General features: G+C 40.2%; 1 protein-coding gene across 4 annotated transcripts in view; it reads right to left on the bottom strand.

Moving 5' to 3' along the window:
* Nucleotides 1-16,533, bottom strand: part of Tbc1d5 (TBC1 domain family member 5) — a 453,289-nt gene extending 436,756 nt beyond the window's left edge. For 3 of the 4 annotated variants that reach the window (XM_045136200.1, XM_045136202.1, XM_045136201.1), the window contains exon 1: nt 16,310-16,533. The gene's annotated coding sequence lies outside the window, so the exon portion shown is untranslated. The remainder of the gene's footprint in view (nt 1-16,309) is intronic. The other variant, XM_045136203.1, reaches the window with a different exon arrangement.
* Between the last annotated feature and the right edge of the window lie 663 nt (nt 16,534-17,196).

Below are 17,196 nucleotides of genomic sequence, written 5' to 3'. Positions count from 1 at the left end.
AAAATGTCACTTCTTAAAAACTTATTTAGTAGAGGGGAAAATTGGAAAGATTATGGGATTTGGAGTCACTGCAGGCCAAGACATCTGTTCAAAGGGAAAAAATGTTAAAGACCTCCTGTCAGTGACATCATTCAAATCCATGAAAGTGAGACTAATCAGTTAAAGATACATGTTTATTAAATACATCTCACACTCTTGTTAAAGACCATAAAGAAATCAAAGTTGAAAAGAATCACCTTAAACATGAAAGTAATGAAGGCAACAGAACTGGAAACAGTTCATCTAGCAAGTAATTATTACAGAACTTTGGCTCCTCGTTCAGTAGTAACTATATAAAATTTATACTGATAGAGCAAAACTAATGAAATTATTCACTTACTGTCCATACAGTATTTCAGCAAATGAAGTACTGCTATAAACAAGAGAATAGCAATTTTTCTTTTCAGTAAACAGCATTTCTTAATCTATGAATGTCCTCCTTACCTCAAAATTAATAATGTCATCATATCCAAATTATGGCAAAAGATCAATTTAAGATCACAAATTCTAAGAAAAACTCTAACAACTGCTCAACATACAATTCCAGAAATTCATATTAATCACTATGTTATTTAAAGCCTTCTGAGGAAATTTCACACACAAAAAAAAAAAAATGTTAATAAATTTCTCCAAGCTCTCTCAGCAACAAACAGAAGTAGAATTTCAACACAATACTGTCTAGATCTAAGGAATTATTCTATTAATAATTCTTTTCTTTCTTATGGAAAATCTGTCCTGTGGGAAATTTCAATCTAAAAATACTTTTTACAAAAACATGATAGTACCTAGCTAGTATTTTAAGAATCTTTAATATTATTAAACCTATACTTTTGACATAATATTTGTATAAGTCATAAAGAGCATTACTTAGCATGTCTGGTTCTATGAATAAATATAAGATTATAAGAAGGAACTGTATCAAACCGTCCTTAAGTCATTCCAGATATGTATATATATGTCATATATATATTATATATATTAAAGACTCAAAAATAAGATGAGCAACCTATTACTCTCTCACTTTGTACATTGGCTTATTCATCATATTGACGCAGGATTTTGGAGTTTAGGGAGGACATGGGAACCTTAACTTTTGGGTCCTTATCTGATTTAGCAAAAATTTGACTAAATGAACTTTGAGAAGATAAATTATGAATTATGAGGTTTATTGAAAAGGGAAACTAAGATTCAGGTAGGAGGCAGGCTGAAAGACTCAAGGTAGAGGGGAATTCTCCTCCTTGCCTGGCCAGAGAGACAAGGGAGGAGACTGAGGGAATCTCCATCACAGAGAACTCTCCAGGGGTTCTGGACAACTCTGGAGGAGGCAAACACACCCACATGTGGAAACAAAAGATCTGCTTCATATAAAAGACCAGAGCACACGCCTTTAATCCCAGTACATGGGATGCAGAGGTAAGACAATCACTGTGAGTTTGAGGCCAGCCTGAGCTAAAGTGCTAGCATGAGTTTCACCTCAGCCTGAGAGTGAGACCCCAACACACACTTTAAGTAGTTATCATTACCCAATGAGAGAAAATGCCTAGATGTTGAGTGAGGAAAAACTAGAAAACAATCTGTAAGATATACAACTAATTCCACATCATGCAAGATTACATGTCACATCTTCATTATAAACAATAAAATGAAAACTTTAGACCTAGTGAGTGTTTTGTAGGAATATGTATTCTTTTTTTTTTCCGGTTTTTTGAGGTAGGGTTTCACTCTAGCTCAGGCTGACTTGGAATTCACTATTAGTCTCAGGGTGGCCTCGAACTCTCGGCGATCCTCTACCTCAGCCTCCAAGTGCTGGAATTAAAGGCGTGTGCCACCATACCTGGCAGAATCAGTATTCTTAATTCAAATACTGCTGAATTCATTCATCAAAATGTCCCACAGCTATTATTAAAAGTTACTGAAAGGTCATGAGTTTACCTTTTGAAAAGTAAAATATACGTTTGAACTAAATTCTTAAAAACTTCCAATTAGCACAAATTCACTGCCATCATGAACTTCAACCTCAAGAAACCTAAGATTGTGTGTGTTTGGCTATTAGTCATTCAACCTGCTCAACAGTCACTAACTTCCTCCCGTCCTCTTGCCAAGTGCTTGTCTTATGAGTGCTGTGAGGCACAACAAACTGTCGACTGTGGGCAGCTTACACAGCCAACTCTGTACAAATGTGCACACCCAATCAGTAGTTTAGGTCACATTCTGACATTTTCTGATCACCAACTCTTTTTAAAATTGGGTGTGTGTGTTAAAGTTTGTGATCACAATCTCAGCACTGGGGAGGCTGAGACACCAGTACTGAAAGTGTGAGGGCTAGCCTGAACAACAACAAATCAGAGACAACCTGAAATTGAAACTGGGACCAGTGTTATCAGTTCCAGCACTTGGATTCACTTTAAGAATCCTCTTCCCTTCATCATGCAGGTGCTAATTCCCCACCACTGTGGCTAGAACGCAAACTCACTGGGAATTCCTTTAGGAGTCCTCTTCTCCCTTCATCATGTAGGTGCTGATGACCTGAGGCTGGAACTGGAACTGAGTTCCAGCACTTGGGAGTTCCTTTAGGAGTCCTCTTACCTTCACCATGTGGACACTGTTGATCCTCTACTGGGGCTGGGGACACGAGTATGACTTCCAACCCTCAGTTCCCTCCAACAGGGCAACATGAACAAACTATCTGGCCTAGGACCCAAGTGTAAATTCAAGTATAGATGAATGGCCTACCCTATCCAGGAAACAGTATCAAAGACCTCCAACACTGAACTCTAAATATCACAAAGCAAAGACAAGAGAATACAAAGAAACAGCAAGGACCAATCCAAGTATGCACTTAACACAAGTGTGCCAGATTGACCTGACCAGCTGAGTAACTATGAAAGTAATACTGGTAACATGAAAAACCAATCCAGATGACTACCCCCCCAACACACACTGCAAATAAATACCCATCCCAGAGTAAAAGGCACTTACGAGATCTAGTTGGAGGAAATTCCAAAAGCTCAAAGGCAGGAATAAGCTTATGAATGAAATTGGAAAAAAATTCAAAAAAGACACAAATAAATGCTTAAATAAATTCTAAGGAACACAACTAGCTACATGAAATAAGGATGCATAATGAGGACATGAAAGTAGAACCCAAGAGAGAGAGAGAGAAATCCTGAAGAAAATGGAAATAAAGTTGGACATGAAAAATACAACAACTCACACAAAAACACCATGAAGAAGCTGCGCGTGGTGGTGCACTCAGGAGGCAGAGGTAGGTGGATGACTGTGAGTTCAAGGCTACCCTGAGACTACATAGTGAATTTCAGGTCAGCCCGGACTAGCGTGAAACCCTACCTCGGAAAACCAAAACAAACAAACACACACACCATGAAGAGTTTCATCAATGTAATGGATCAAATAGAAGACAGAATATCAGGCCTTGATGATAACAAAGTAGAACTGGTTCAATTAGTGAAAGCCAATGGGGAGTTCAAACAATATGTATGAATATGAATGGAACAAGAGAGAAGTATGGAATACCTTGCACAGACCTAATGGGAGTTGGGAAGATGGCTCAGTTCAGTTCACCAGCACCCATATAATGCCGGATGAAAAAATGGTGCATACATGTGACATTCATTTGCAGAGATCCTGGCATGCCCACACACACATGTGTAATTAAAGAAAAGACCAAGCGTACAAAGAATGGTCATAGAAGAACTACTTTGGGTCAATAGCATAGAAAACACTTTTGATAAAATTACAAAAGAAAATTTCCAAAATCTAGAGAAAGATGCCCATCAAGGTTCAAGATACATATTAATACCAAATAGAACAGATCAGAAAAGAAATTCTCCACATGATATTGTAGTCAAAACACTAAATACACACAAGAAAAAAGGAGACTGGAAGCTGCAAGAGAGAAACATCTCATCACATATAAAGTCAGAAAAACAGAGTATCAGACTAACAGCAATTTTTCAATTGAAACTCTAAAAGCTTGGAATGATGTATTTCAAGATTTGAAATACTCAGCCACCAAACCTAAGCTATTATACTCAGCAAAATTATCTCTCATAACAGGAGAAAGAAAAACTTTCAGTAATAAAATCAGGCTAAAGGAATTTATGAACACTATGCCAGCCTTACAGCAGACATTGGACAGAATTATTTCACATCAAAGAGTAGACAGACATATTCAGATTGGGTAGCAGTTACCTTCTTGTTACTGGGACAAAGCACCCAACCAGAAACAGAGCAAAGAAAGCAGGTATTCTGGCTTATAGTTTCGAGACGAAGTTTCATCATGGCAAAAAAATTAATAAATAAAGCATGGTAGAGCCAGCTCACATCTTTATACATAAGCAGCAGGGAGGAAACAGCAACAATGACCTAGCACTGGCAAGTGGGCTGGACTTATATAAACTTATATAAACCTCAAAGCCTGTTCCAGTGAAACCACCTTCACCAATGCTCAGCCTTCCAAAGGCTCCAATAGCTGGTGACAAAGTAGGAAACCTAATCAAACACTTGAGGCTACGAGACATATTTTACATTCAAACCACCACAGTCCATCGCCCCTCTCCATGGACACTTGTCCATTTTATAACGCAAAATGCATTTAATCCATAAAACATTAAGGCCTTAAGTCTCCAGTCCCAACACTGTACGAAAGTCCAGGGCTGTAGAGATGGCTTAGTGGTTAAGGCACTTGCCTGTGAAGCCTAAGGACTCATGTTTGACTCTTCAGGTCCCATGTAAGCCAGATGTCCAGGTGGTGCAAGTACACAAGGTCACACATGCGCACAAGATGGCGCACATGTCAAGAGTTTGATTGCAGTGGCTGGAGGCCCTGGTATGCCAATTCTCTCTGTCACTCTCACTCCCTCTCTCCTTCTCTCTGATTAAGAAATTTAACTCCAAAGACCCAAGACAATATATTAGCAAAAAGCCCTGTAAAGTCAAAACACAAGTTACATACTTCCAACACATAATAACACAGAGTATACATTCCCATTGCAAAAATGAAAAACAAGGGCTAGGGGCTGAAGAGATGGCTTAGCGGTTAAGGCGTCTTGCCTGCAAAGCCAAAGGATCCCGGTTCGATTCCCCAGGACCCACGTGTAAGCCAGATGCACAAGGGGCACGTGATCCCAACGTATCTGTGACAATGGGAGGCAGAGAATCTGCAGCTCACAGGCCAGCTAGACTGGCTTAAAAAAAATAAATAAATAAATAAAACGAAAAAGAAAAAGAAAAAGAAAAACAAGGGCTAGGAAGATGGCTCAGTGGTTGAAGGTGCTTTCTTGCAAAGCCTAATGGTCCAGGTTTGATTACCCAGTTACCACATAAAATCAGACGCATAAAGTGGGACATGAATCTAGAGTTTGTTTGCAGTGGCAAGAGGCCCTAACACATCCATACTCATTTTCTCAGGGTCTCTCTCCCTGTCTCTGTTGGCAAATAAATAAAAATGTTTTTATAAACTTTCTTTTAATATTTATTTGCAAGCAGAGAGAGAGAATAGGCACACCAGGGCCTCCAGCCACTGCAAACAAACCAGATGCAAGTGCCATTTTGTACATCCAGCTTTACAGGGCAAAAGGGAATGCATCAAACCTGGATCATTAGGTTTTGCAGGCAAGTGCCTTAACCACTGAGATATCTCTCCTGTCAAGAGGGCTGGAGAGATGGCTTAGCTGTTAAGCACTTGCCTGTGAAGCCTACGGACCCCCTGCTTCACACTGCTATACCTCATAGGTTGCTAAAACCATGGCTTCACATCATGATCCTGTTCCCTGCACTTCCAAAACCAGTACCATCTGGGCATGGTGGCACACACCTTTAATCCTACCACTCAGGAGGCCAAGGTAGGAGGATCACTGTGAATTCAAGGCCAACTAGCAACTACATAATGAATTCCAGGTCTGGATAGAGATCCAACCTCAAGAAGGAAAAAAAAAAAAAAAAAAGTACCTGGTAGGGTACTGCCAAACTTGTTAGTCCAGGAATGATAAAGTCCAACCTTGAAGAGCAGGAAACTCCAGCATTCCTCCTTCAGGCCCACTTCTTTCACTCAAGTACCACAATAGCCTTACAACAATAACTCTAAAGATCCTGAACAGAGCACAGACTCAAAATTTGAAGTAATATACTGGCAAAAGTACTGTTTGCTAATAAAAGTAACATAATTGTCTGAGAACATAATTATATGAAACTCAAAGCTGCTTGTATTAGAAGCCTTCATTATAAATTATAGAATCAATCACACAATCTGTGTTTTCTTTATGATTTTGTTTCTAATTATTCTTATTTCACACTTATTCTCTTTATTCAGCTTGGTTCACTGGTACTGTCTAGGACAGAACAATGCAAACCATAAAACCAGTCCTCGTATAGTAAAACCACTGCTAAGAGGTAAGATTCTATGGTCTAAGGAGATGGCTCAGTGATTCAAGACACTTGCTTATAAAACCTGGTAGCCCAAATTCACCTCCCCAGTACCCACATACAGCTAGACATAGAAAGCGGCATATGAATCTAGGGTTTGTTAGCACTTGCAAGAGGCCCTAGCAGGCCCAGGGAAATACACACACACACAATATTTTTGAGAAGAGATATTATAAAATTAATTTTTCTACCATGTATAAATATTGTGAAATTTGTTGCTCTATTGATCACCCACCCAGCTATATATTAAATAAACAAAAATTTGTTATTTGAAATTATTGGAAACTTAGCCAAAGTGGTGAAAAGCTGGCAAGTAAAAGTGAACCAAGGTTAGTCTGGCTTGTGAAGTTATAGAATGATTAAAAAAAATAAGAAATTAAGAATCATCAAAAGGAAAATAACCCAAATCTTTATTAAATTGCACTAATTCAACAAATCTAGATAATAAGAATGAAAATTAAATTATGATTGATTTAAGGAATGAGAGAAAAATTAAAATATAGGTGATCACGGAAGAGCTGAGAACACAAACAAGTTATTCCACCAAAAGCGCCAATCCTTGACAGAAAATGGGCGAGTTCTTTCAATCCCAAGCTGTTTCAACTATTCTGAAGCAGAGAGAAAAGAAAGCTTCTCTATTTTCATGAAAATAAAATAATATAGATTTCAAAGCATAACCAATAAAATACATACCTAGAAGCAGGCATGGTGGTGTATGCCTTTCATCTCAGCACTCCAGAGTCAGAGGTAGGAGGATTACTGTGAGTTTGAGGCCAACCTGGGACTATAGAGTGAGTTGCAGGTCAGTCTGGGCTAGAGTGAGACCTTACCTCAAAAAAAAAAAAAAAAAAATACAGAACCGATTGACTATCACACTTATTAATATTATTAATATGGCTTCAAACATCCAAAAGAAAATATTAGGTAAAATCCACACTAGAAAGGTAATCTATGACAAGCAAGGTTGGTTCCATAACATAATTTGATACTAGAAAATCTATGAATATAATTCACCATATTAATATGACAAAATGTAGAAAATGCAACTAGATAAAAAAAGCTAAGAAAAGCCTTTTGTAACAGTAAAAGTCCCTTTCTAATAAGTAAACAATAGATACAATATTAAAGAGCCCGCATACATACACTAACCAAAACCAACACACTCTTTAATGAAACAATACTCAAAATATTACTATTAAATGTCAAGCAGAAAAGTGGCCTGTTCTGAAAGTGGTAGCCAAAGGAATTAGATACACAAGCAAATTAAGAAGTATAAATATTGAAAAGGAACAAGAAGCAACCATGGGTGTTTGCAGATATTTTTCTCCCTAGAAAACCTAGGAGAATCAACTAACAAACTACCAGTAATAGGAAGAATAAATGTGTAAGACCAACCAAAAGCACTCAGAAAAGAGAATGTCTGGCTGGATGCAGACATTGTAATGTACTTAAAGCTATAGGAAATTGTTCCTGATACATAAAGGGAGAGCTCAATACAATAAAATCAAGATTCCAGAAATGGAACGAAGAAGATATGAGCATTAGAATTTAATAAATGTAATGTTTCAAATATATGATAAAAGGTAAATTATTCATTATGTAATCCTTCAAAAATTGTCTAGACATTTGAAATGAATAAATACGGACCTCTACTTTCTTAAGGCACCAAAAAATATTTCCAGATGAAAAAATATACACTACAAAAAAACTGTACTATCAAAATCAAGTGGTGTCAGTTAATCTTGGGGTAGGAAAAATCCAACATTATCTCAAAATCACAAAAAAAGGACGGGAAAGATGGCTCAGTGGCTAAGGCACTTGCCAGCAAAGCCTTATGACTTGAGCTCAATTCTCCAGTACCTAAAGACAGATGCACAAGGTGGTGCATGTGTTTGTTTTTTGCAGCTGAAGGCCCTGTTGAGCTCTCCAGCTGGCTCACTCTTTCTCTGTCTGCTAGGCATGGTAGGGAGAGGTAGGAGAATCTCTGTGAGTTCAAGGCAAAGAACAAGAAAGGTGGGAGGGAAGAAAAATATACTTGGAAAATAAACAGGATGTCAGAAAATCAGTACAGGACAGAAACAAAGCAGTCAAAAGATGATCATAAATCAGAACTGGGGTCAGAGAAAGAATCCACATGCTGGTACACACTTCTTCCAAATGGCTCCTCCTTCACTGGTCTACTACCATTTTTCACGTTCCAATAGCTGTGTTACTTTGTTTTAACAATTAAATCAGTTAAGATGTTTACCTGTGAAGCCAAAGGACCCAGGTTCAATTCCCCAGGACCCACATAAAGACAGATTCACAAGGTGGTACATGCATCTGGAGTTTGTTTCTAGCGGCTAAAGGCCCTGACACACCCATATTCATTCATTCATATTCTCTCTTTCTCTCAGCCTTTCTCTCTTTCAAATAAATAGTTTTTAAAAAGCATTTAACAATTACAGAACGTGGCCTGGAGGACAGCTTAAGGAGAAAATGTAAAATAAAATGTAGAAACGTCAGGCTGAAGGGATGGCTCAGTTGTTAAGATACTTGCCCATAAAGCCTAATGACAGAAGTTCTACTCCCTAGTACCCACATAAACCCAGATGCACAAAGTGGTACATGTGTCTGGAGTTAATTTGCAACAGCTGGAGATCCTAGTGAGCCCGTTTTCTCTCATCTTCTCTCTGCCAACACTCAGGAGGCTAAAGTAGGAGGATCCACTGTGAGTTCAAGGTCAGCCTAAGAGTACATAGTGAATTCCAGGTAAGCCAGGAATATGATCAACCTGACTAGAAAAAGAAAATGACATCTGAAATTACAAGGATATTACACAACATTGCACAATCTCCTATAGTTTGATCCGATAGTATTTTTCTTTAAATTTCTGCCAGATCACACGGGAAAAATCTTCCAGCTCTAAGGAGATAGAAGTGTAAACCTTTAGAGTAATTGCTAATGGGTGGAGCTAGACTGCCACAATTACAAAAGAAACTGAGGCACTTTCCAGTAGCAGAGAGCTATATAAGTCACCAGGATTCTCTTGACATAAAAGAAGAAACACAAATTCTAAGTGCAAAGGGTCCTTAGAGATCATTTGATCGAGTGGTTTTTCAGATATTGTAAGACACTTTTAAAAGCTAATCACAATGGTACCACATCAAAATTTCAAGACAGGCACAGTGACTCATGCCTTTAATCACAATTGTCAGAAGGCTGGGGTAGAAGAATCACCTTGAATTTGAGGCCAACCTGGGCTACAGAGTGAGTTTACCATAACAACCTAGGCCACAGGAAAATCCTGCCTCAAAGAAATGAGAAGAGAAAGAGAAGAAAGACACTTTGTATTTCAAGTCAATGACATTAGAAAGTCAGTTCAGCACAACTTCTATAATTTACCTATTAATTATAAAAAATCCTTACAAAAAATGGTTGGCTTCAGAAATCAACTGAAGAGGCATTATATAAAATAAGGCTGGAGAGATGGTTTAGTGGTTAAGGTGCTTGACTTCTAAGACTAAGGACTCATGTTCCACTTCTCAGATGCAACATCAGCCAGACACACAAGGTGACACAAGCATACAAGGTTGCACATGCACACAAGGTGTGGTGGCTTGAGACCCTGGCATGCCAATTCTCCCTCTCCCTGTCACACGTGCTCACTCTCTCCCATTAAAAAAAAAAAAAAAAAAAAGGTTGATATTGTATATATGTAAGTACAATGATTGAGATGGGGAGGTAATATGATGGAGAATGGAATTTCAAAGGGGAAAGTGTCAGGGGGGAGGGAGGGAATTACCATGGGATCTTTTTTTTTATAATCATGGAAAATGTTAATAAAAATTTAAATAAAAAAAAAAAGGCCAGCCTATTGGGCTTGCCTCAAAAAAAAGGAAAAGAAAATAGATTCTAGAAGTAGGATTGGGGAGATGGCTGGGCACATAGCTCTGGCTATGCAAGGTAAGTACCCGACTTTCAATCCCAGAACTCACATCAAGCCAGACCACGTACCACAAGCATCCATCATCTCAGAGAATTTATGGAAAGGAGGGAGGTAGAGCCAGCAAGCCTGGTAAACACAGCATACCTGCTTCAAATGTACCTGACATTGTCCTCTGAGCCCCACACACAAACTGTGGCTCACAGGTGCTTGCACATACATGAACGTGTACACACACATATGCATACACATCAAAAGAAATTATAGGCTGGGCATGGTGGTGCATGCCTCTAATCTCAGAACTCGGGAGGCAGAGGCAGAAGGATTGCCATGAGTTCAAGGTCACCCTGAGATTACATAGTGAATTCCAGGTCAGCCTGGACTAGAACAAGACCCTACCTTTAAAAAAAAGAAAAAGACATTATCAAAGTGAATGGGCAAAAAATTAGGTTTTCATCTGCTTACCAGCAAATCAGATTTTAAAAATTTACATATATTATAACTTAATAAGGAGCTTAATAAAGTTTATATAAATAGGGTGAAAACAAGCAAAAGAGAAATCCTAATCATATAAAAACTAAATAAAACTTGGTAGAACAGAAGACCAAATGATAAAATTACTGACATCTATGGTAAAAGAAAATATGATTAAGTAGTATGAAAGAAACTAATTAAAAGCTTTAAAAAAAAAACTTGAAGAATTGGGCATAGTGGCACACACCTTTAATCCTAGCACTCGGGAGGCAGAGGAAGGAGGATTGTTGTGAGTTGGAGACCACCTTGGGACTACAGAGTAAATTCCAGATCAGCCTGGGCTAGAGGGAGAGCCTATCTCAGGGAAAAAAAAAAACACAAAAACAAAAACAAAAACCGCTTAGACACTCAACCATATTTGCTACAGCTTGGTGGTAGAGTTCTTTCCTATCATGTCCCTTTGTTCAATCCCAGCACCATAAAAGAAGAGACTCCTTAAACCCCAGGTGGATGGTGCTACAACTGCTGGAATAACACTACAAAATATTTTAGAGTTAACTTTCTTTATGAAGTAGGAGAACACTCTAAAATAAAAGTAAAGAAGTCTAGTAAATACATATACCTGCAACACTGTTGTCATCACCACGTATTTTGTACTGCACATAATTATATGTGCTACACTTTTATATGACAGTGTGTTTGTAGATCACTATAAACATATAAGTAATGTGATGGATGCCCTGTGACATTACAATAGCCACCATATCACTAGAAGGTAGAAATTTTTCAGTTTCTACTTAGAGTAGGGCACCAACAGCATATGCATGGGCCACTGTTAACAGAAACATCATCATGCTGTATATCATTCTAAGTATTCTTATCATTTAAAGACATTCCTATATCAGGCATATTTTTTAATAAAAGAAAAACTTGGCCAGGCGTAGTGGCACATGCCTTTAATCCCAGCACTTGAGCGGCTAAGGCAGGAGGATCTCAGTGAGTTCAAGGCCACCCTGAGAATACCAGTGAATTCCAGGTCAGCCTGGACTACAGTGAAACTACCTCAAAAGACAAAAAACAAAACTTTTTAAAGGCAGGCAAAACTATCATACTATGATTATTGGATTATTACTGGTTTTGTTCCCACAGTAAGATTTTCTTTACATATACAAGCATGTAACCACAGCTAGCTTGATGTTTTACCACATAAAATTAAGCTCAATCCCTTTTAAAATGGCAGTCATTCTTTGAAATATAGGCTTCATGATCAGCAAAGTAGTAGAACAAACTTTAACAATTCAGGAAAACTTGTTATCATCTATAACACCTATTTTAAATCTTTTTAAAGTGCTTTTTGTATTTATTTGTTTGTTTGTTTGCAAGCAAAGAGAGCTAGGGAGAAGAAAGACAGAATGAGTGCACCAGGACCTCCAGCCGCTGTAAATGAGCTCCACCTAGTGCATCTAGCTTTACGTGGGCATCTGGCTTTGTGCACTGGGGAGTCAAACTTGGGTCGTTAGGCTTTGCAGACAAGCAACTTAACCACTAAGCTATCTCTCCAGCCCCCTATTTAAATTCTCTTAAGTCTCCAATAACTACCTTTTCTAGGCAACTAAGTTAAGAAATATGATAAACCTGCAACTACTAAAGCTCTTCATGGACTCAGCCAGAAAAACCACACCCCAGCACTGAGCTGTGACTGGAGATTACCTTTAGATATTCCATCAAACTAATAAATACTTAATGAACTACTGTATGCCAAGCCCTATGCTCCAAGAGCTCTCTGTTTAGATGAGGCTCTAGACACTGACTAGTCATATACAAAATTATAAAACATGGATGCACACATACATATATATTACACATCCACTCCCAGATCTTTGTTTACAAAAATCAAAATTCTGATAACCAAAAACTGTCAACACTACCAGACCCATGCTAATGTGAGGCTTACTATAGTCTTTGTTAGTCAACTTAACATGAATGCATATAATATTTAAGGGAACTCATGTACACAATGTGGAACAATTATCCCTACTGACAGGTTCTTTCATGATATACACATATGTGCCACCTTAACTTAAAAATAATTGAAGCACAGCATGGTGACACACACCTTTAATCCCAAGCACTTGGGAGACAGAGGTAGGAGGATTGTTGTAAATTCAAGGCCACCCTGAGACTACAAAGTGAATTCCAAGCCAGCCTGGACTACAGAGAGACCCTGCTTTAGAACCCCCCCCCCACAAAATATACACATATATATGCAGGCTAGAGAGATGGCTTAGTGGGTGCTTGCCAGCAAAGCCAAAGGACCCAGATTCAATTCCCCGGTACCCACGTAAAGGCAGATGCACCAAGTGGTACAAGAGTCTGGAGTTTGCTCACAGTGGCTAGAGGCACTAGCATGCCATTTTCTCTTGCTCTCCCTCCCTCCCCCACAGTCTCTCTCAAATAAATAAATAAATAAAATATTTAAATTTTTTTTAAAACTTCTAAGACACATATGCTACAATGGTATCTAAGCTAAGTCTGCAGGATATCAAAAAGAGGAATTAGCCAGGAGTGGTGGCCCATGACTTTAATCCTAGCACTTGGAAGGCAGAGGTAGGAGGATCACCATGAGTTCAAGGCCACCGTGAGACTACATAGTGAATTCCAGGCCAGCCTGGGCTAAAGCAAGACCCTACCTCAAAAAAAAACAAAAAAATAAAATAAAATAAATAATAAAAATAAAAAAGAGGAATTATTTCAAGGAAAAAAAGGAATCACTGAGGTAGGTAAAAGGTACAGTCAGAGAAGCATTCAGGGGACCGTGTTCTAGGCTTCACAACACTGCCCTTGAAAGTTTTAAACTAATCCTTTCATATCACTATTTTTAATAATATAATTCTTTCTTATTTTATAGGTTTTTATTTATTTGAGAGTGAGGGGAGAGAGAGGACGAGGTCAACAGAATAGATACACCAGGGCTTCCAGCCACTGCAAATGAACTCCAGATGCATGTGTCACCTTGTGCATCTGGCTTATGTGGGCACTGGGGATTTGAACCTGGGTCCTTTGGATTTTCAGGCAAATGCCTTAACCATTAAGCCAATTCTCCAGCCCCATAATATAATTCTTTTTATAGTTTATTTATTTGAGAGAGAATGGGCACACCAGAGCCTCTAGCCACTGCAAGAAAACTCCAGACACATGTACCACCATGTGCATCTGGCTTATGTGGGTTCTAGGGAATTATGCCTAGGTCCTTAAGGCTTAACACACCTTAACCACTAAGCCGTCTTTGCAGCCCCCATATCATCACTTAAGACATCTTTTCCTAAGCCTAATCAGGGCCCTTTAACTATGATGTCCCTGAGAGACTTTAGTTTTCCAAAGGGCTGAGAACATTACTATATAAGTTTGTATTTTCATCCAAAAAAACATATATTGCTTTCATAGCTGGTCCATATGATCTCATCTCAGAAAATATACAATTTCCATTCAGCTCATTCAATTAGTCAGTCATGAGACTATGGATGTGATCAAAATCAAACCAACCACATTGCAGATTATTCATTAGCGGAATATAGTATCTAACAACTTCATGACAGCACTAAGCATTTTATACACACTCATACAAATATACACATATCCATTTACATTACACTTACATTATAAAAATTAGGGGACAGGGAACTAGTTAGGCAATCTCAGTAAGTGTGATTCGACTGTTTCAAAAGTCACTTCCAATCTCAGGAATACACTACCAAACTGAGGCTGCACTTGAGACAGAAGAAGCAATTAAAGAATTTTTGTCTAGCATTACATTTGGAGACTGAAGATTCCTCGCCTATGCTTTAATTAAACCCAACAACTTACAGGTGAGCAAGTCTTTCAGCCGGAAGGACACCAAGCTTCTACAAGAAAATCAGATACCACACAGCAACATGCAGACAAGGGATTTGGATTCCTATTCCCTCCTCTGTGATTCAGACTTGGCTCACTAAGATTTTCCTAGGCAAGCCACCTCTGCATCCTCATTGGGTAACTAAAGGAATCCATCCACTTACAGGTACATCATATCTGAACAAAGAAGTTATCTACACCTTTGGTACTAATTTTGTCTTGTCCAGTAGCACCTGAATAAGATGTAGCACATCTACTGAATCATTTACCTAGGTGAGGCCCCAGGTGAGCCAGGTTAGACACATCTATCAAATCACACAGCTGCAGATAGTTGCAATAATTAAGCTTTCATTTGCATTCAAATTCAGAGATAGAGTATGGAACCGGAGAAGCCCAATGACAAATAACGAATACATACATGAATTTCCTTTCTACTGATATCTTAAGCACTCAAAGGTGTATTTTTCAGCAATGCCTACAATGCACCTTGTTTTAATTTTGTGCAAGAGTACAACAGTAATAATATTGTTCTGTTGTGACTTTATTTTGGATTTAACACGATTGCAAAAGGGCTGAAACTAGTGTTAATGCATGTTAAAATTCGTAATTTCCTATCCAGTTACCAAGTTAAATTCTTTTCAGGTCTTATATATTACAGTGGGGGACGGAAAAAAAAAAATCTAAAGACTGTCAACTTTAAAAATAGTTCACAATCGCCGGGCATGGTGGCAGACGCCTTTAATCCCAGCACTCGGGAGGCAGAGGTAGGAGGATCGCTGTGAGTTGGAGGCCACCCTGAGACTACATAGTCAGCCTGAACCAGAGTGAGACCATACCTTGAAAAACCAAAAAAAAAAAAAAAAATCGCATTCTTCAAAGTGAAACTAATAACTAGTACTGAGGAATTCCCAAGTACTTAATAACTAGTTTGTCTAGGTCGCTTGCAGAACAGAAAAGGGGGGAGGGGGCGGGAATATCCATTTTCACTTTCTGCAAAGTTTTCCTCATGTGCTGACTGACAAGGCCAGAACTCGCCCTTTCAAGGCAATCAACTAGAGTCGACGTACAGCCTAAGCAGGGGAAAGCCAAGAAAGGGTTTTTCTGTCTCTTGCAAAAGTCTGAGCAGGGTTCGGGGCAACCCGGCTTCCGGCCTGGGAAGGAAGCGTGCTACCCAGGACTGAAATGAACAGGGAACCTGACCGAGGAGGAAGCTAGGCTCCTTCAGTAGTGACCGTGAGGGGTAACAGCGGGCCTAGTCCCCGCGGACCTCCTGGGCAAAGCCCAGGCTGGAGCTGGCCCGCCTCGTCCCCACCACGGCGCGCCCTAGGCGCGGTGTGTCCCTTCCCGCCATCCGTCGCCGTGCCGGGCCCGGCTGAGCTGCGGCGGCGGCACCGCGGTCCACCTCGGGCCTTCGCGAGGCTGAAGAGGAAGCCGGGACGGGAGCGACGGCATGTGCGGGGCTAACTGGACGCGCTCGCGAAAAGGGGGGTGCTGGGGCTTCTCCACCACCATCAGCAGCAGCAGCGGCATCTTTACCTGTGGCGCCGAAGAGCTCGCCAGCTCCTATTCCCTGAATGCTCCTCCTCCTCCCCTCCTCTTTTCTCTCTCTCTGTCTCTCTCTGTCTCTCTCTTTCTCTCTCTCTCTGTCTCCCTCAGTCGGTCACGCGGAAACCAACCTAACCCGGGTAGAGGGAGGAGTCGGAGGGAGGTGACAGCGCTGACCAGAGGTCACGTGGCCGCACGAGCGTCGTAACGGTGGCCGCCTCCGCCTCCTGCCGCGCGCTCCACCTCCCGTAGCCCCGCCCACTTGGGCTCGTGCGCGTGCGCGGTCGGCCGGGCGCGCACAGGCCTCTGTCCAGGTGTCCCGGGTCAGCGACCAGCTGAGGAAACCTCGGGCCCCTTACCCCTGCGCATGCGCACCGGGGCCTTCGCGCTCTGCCTTTTTTTTTTTTTTTTTTTGCCTCCCTCTCCCCCCCCCACACAGACACCCTGCCTCTGCCACGTGCAGCCAAATTACCCTAAAGTTCCCACCCAGTCCCCACCTTCCCAGATAGGGCTGAAGAAAAGTGGAGTCAGCCGCCCTCTCCATCCCTTGTTGCATATAAATGGCCTTCTGTTGGGGCTTCTGAGCCAGCTCATCTATCACTGTCCCTGTGAGATGTCCCCAGCTCACTAGCACAGACCTACTTCTGTCAATATTAATTTTTTGGAAAGAGAATGTGGGTGCACCAGGGCCTCTTGCATCTGAAACTCCAGAGGCATGTGCTGCTTCATGCATCCGGCTTTTACCTGGGAATCGAACCCAGGCTGTCAGGCTTTTCAAGAAAATGCCTTTAACTACTGAATCATCTCCCAGCCCTCACAGACCTGGTTTATAATATACTCCATAGGCCTATAAAAGTTTATTTATTTATTTATTTATT

Source organism: Jaculus jaculus, chromosome 16, assembly GCF_020740685.1.
Source record: "Jaculus jaculus isolate mJacJac1 chromosome 16, mJacJac1.mat.Y.cur, whole genome shotgun sequence".
Classification (NCBI taxonomy): Eukaryota; Metazoa; Chordata; class Mammalia; order Rodentia; family Dipodidae; genus Jaculus; species Jaculus jaculus.
Note: the sequence above shows the minus strand (reverse complement) of the source record. Positions and strands in the feature narration are given on the sequence as shown.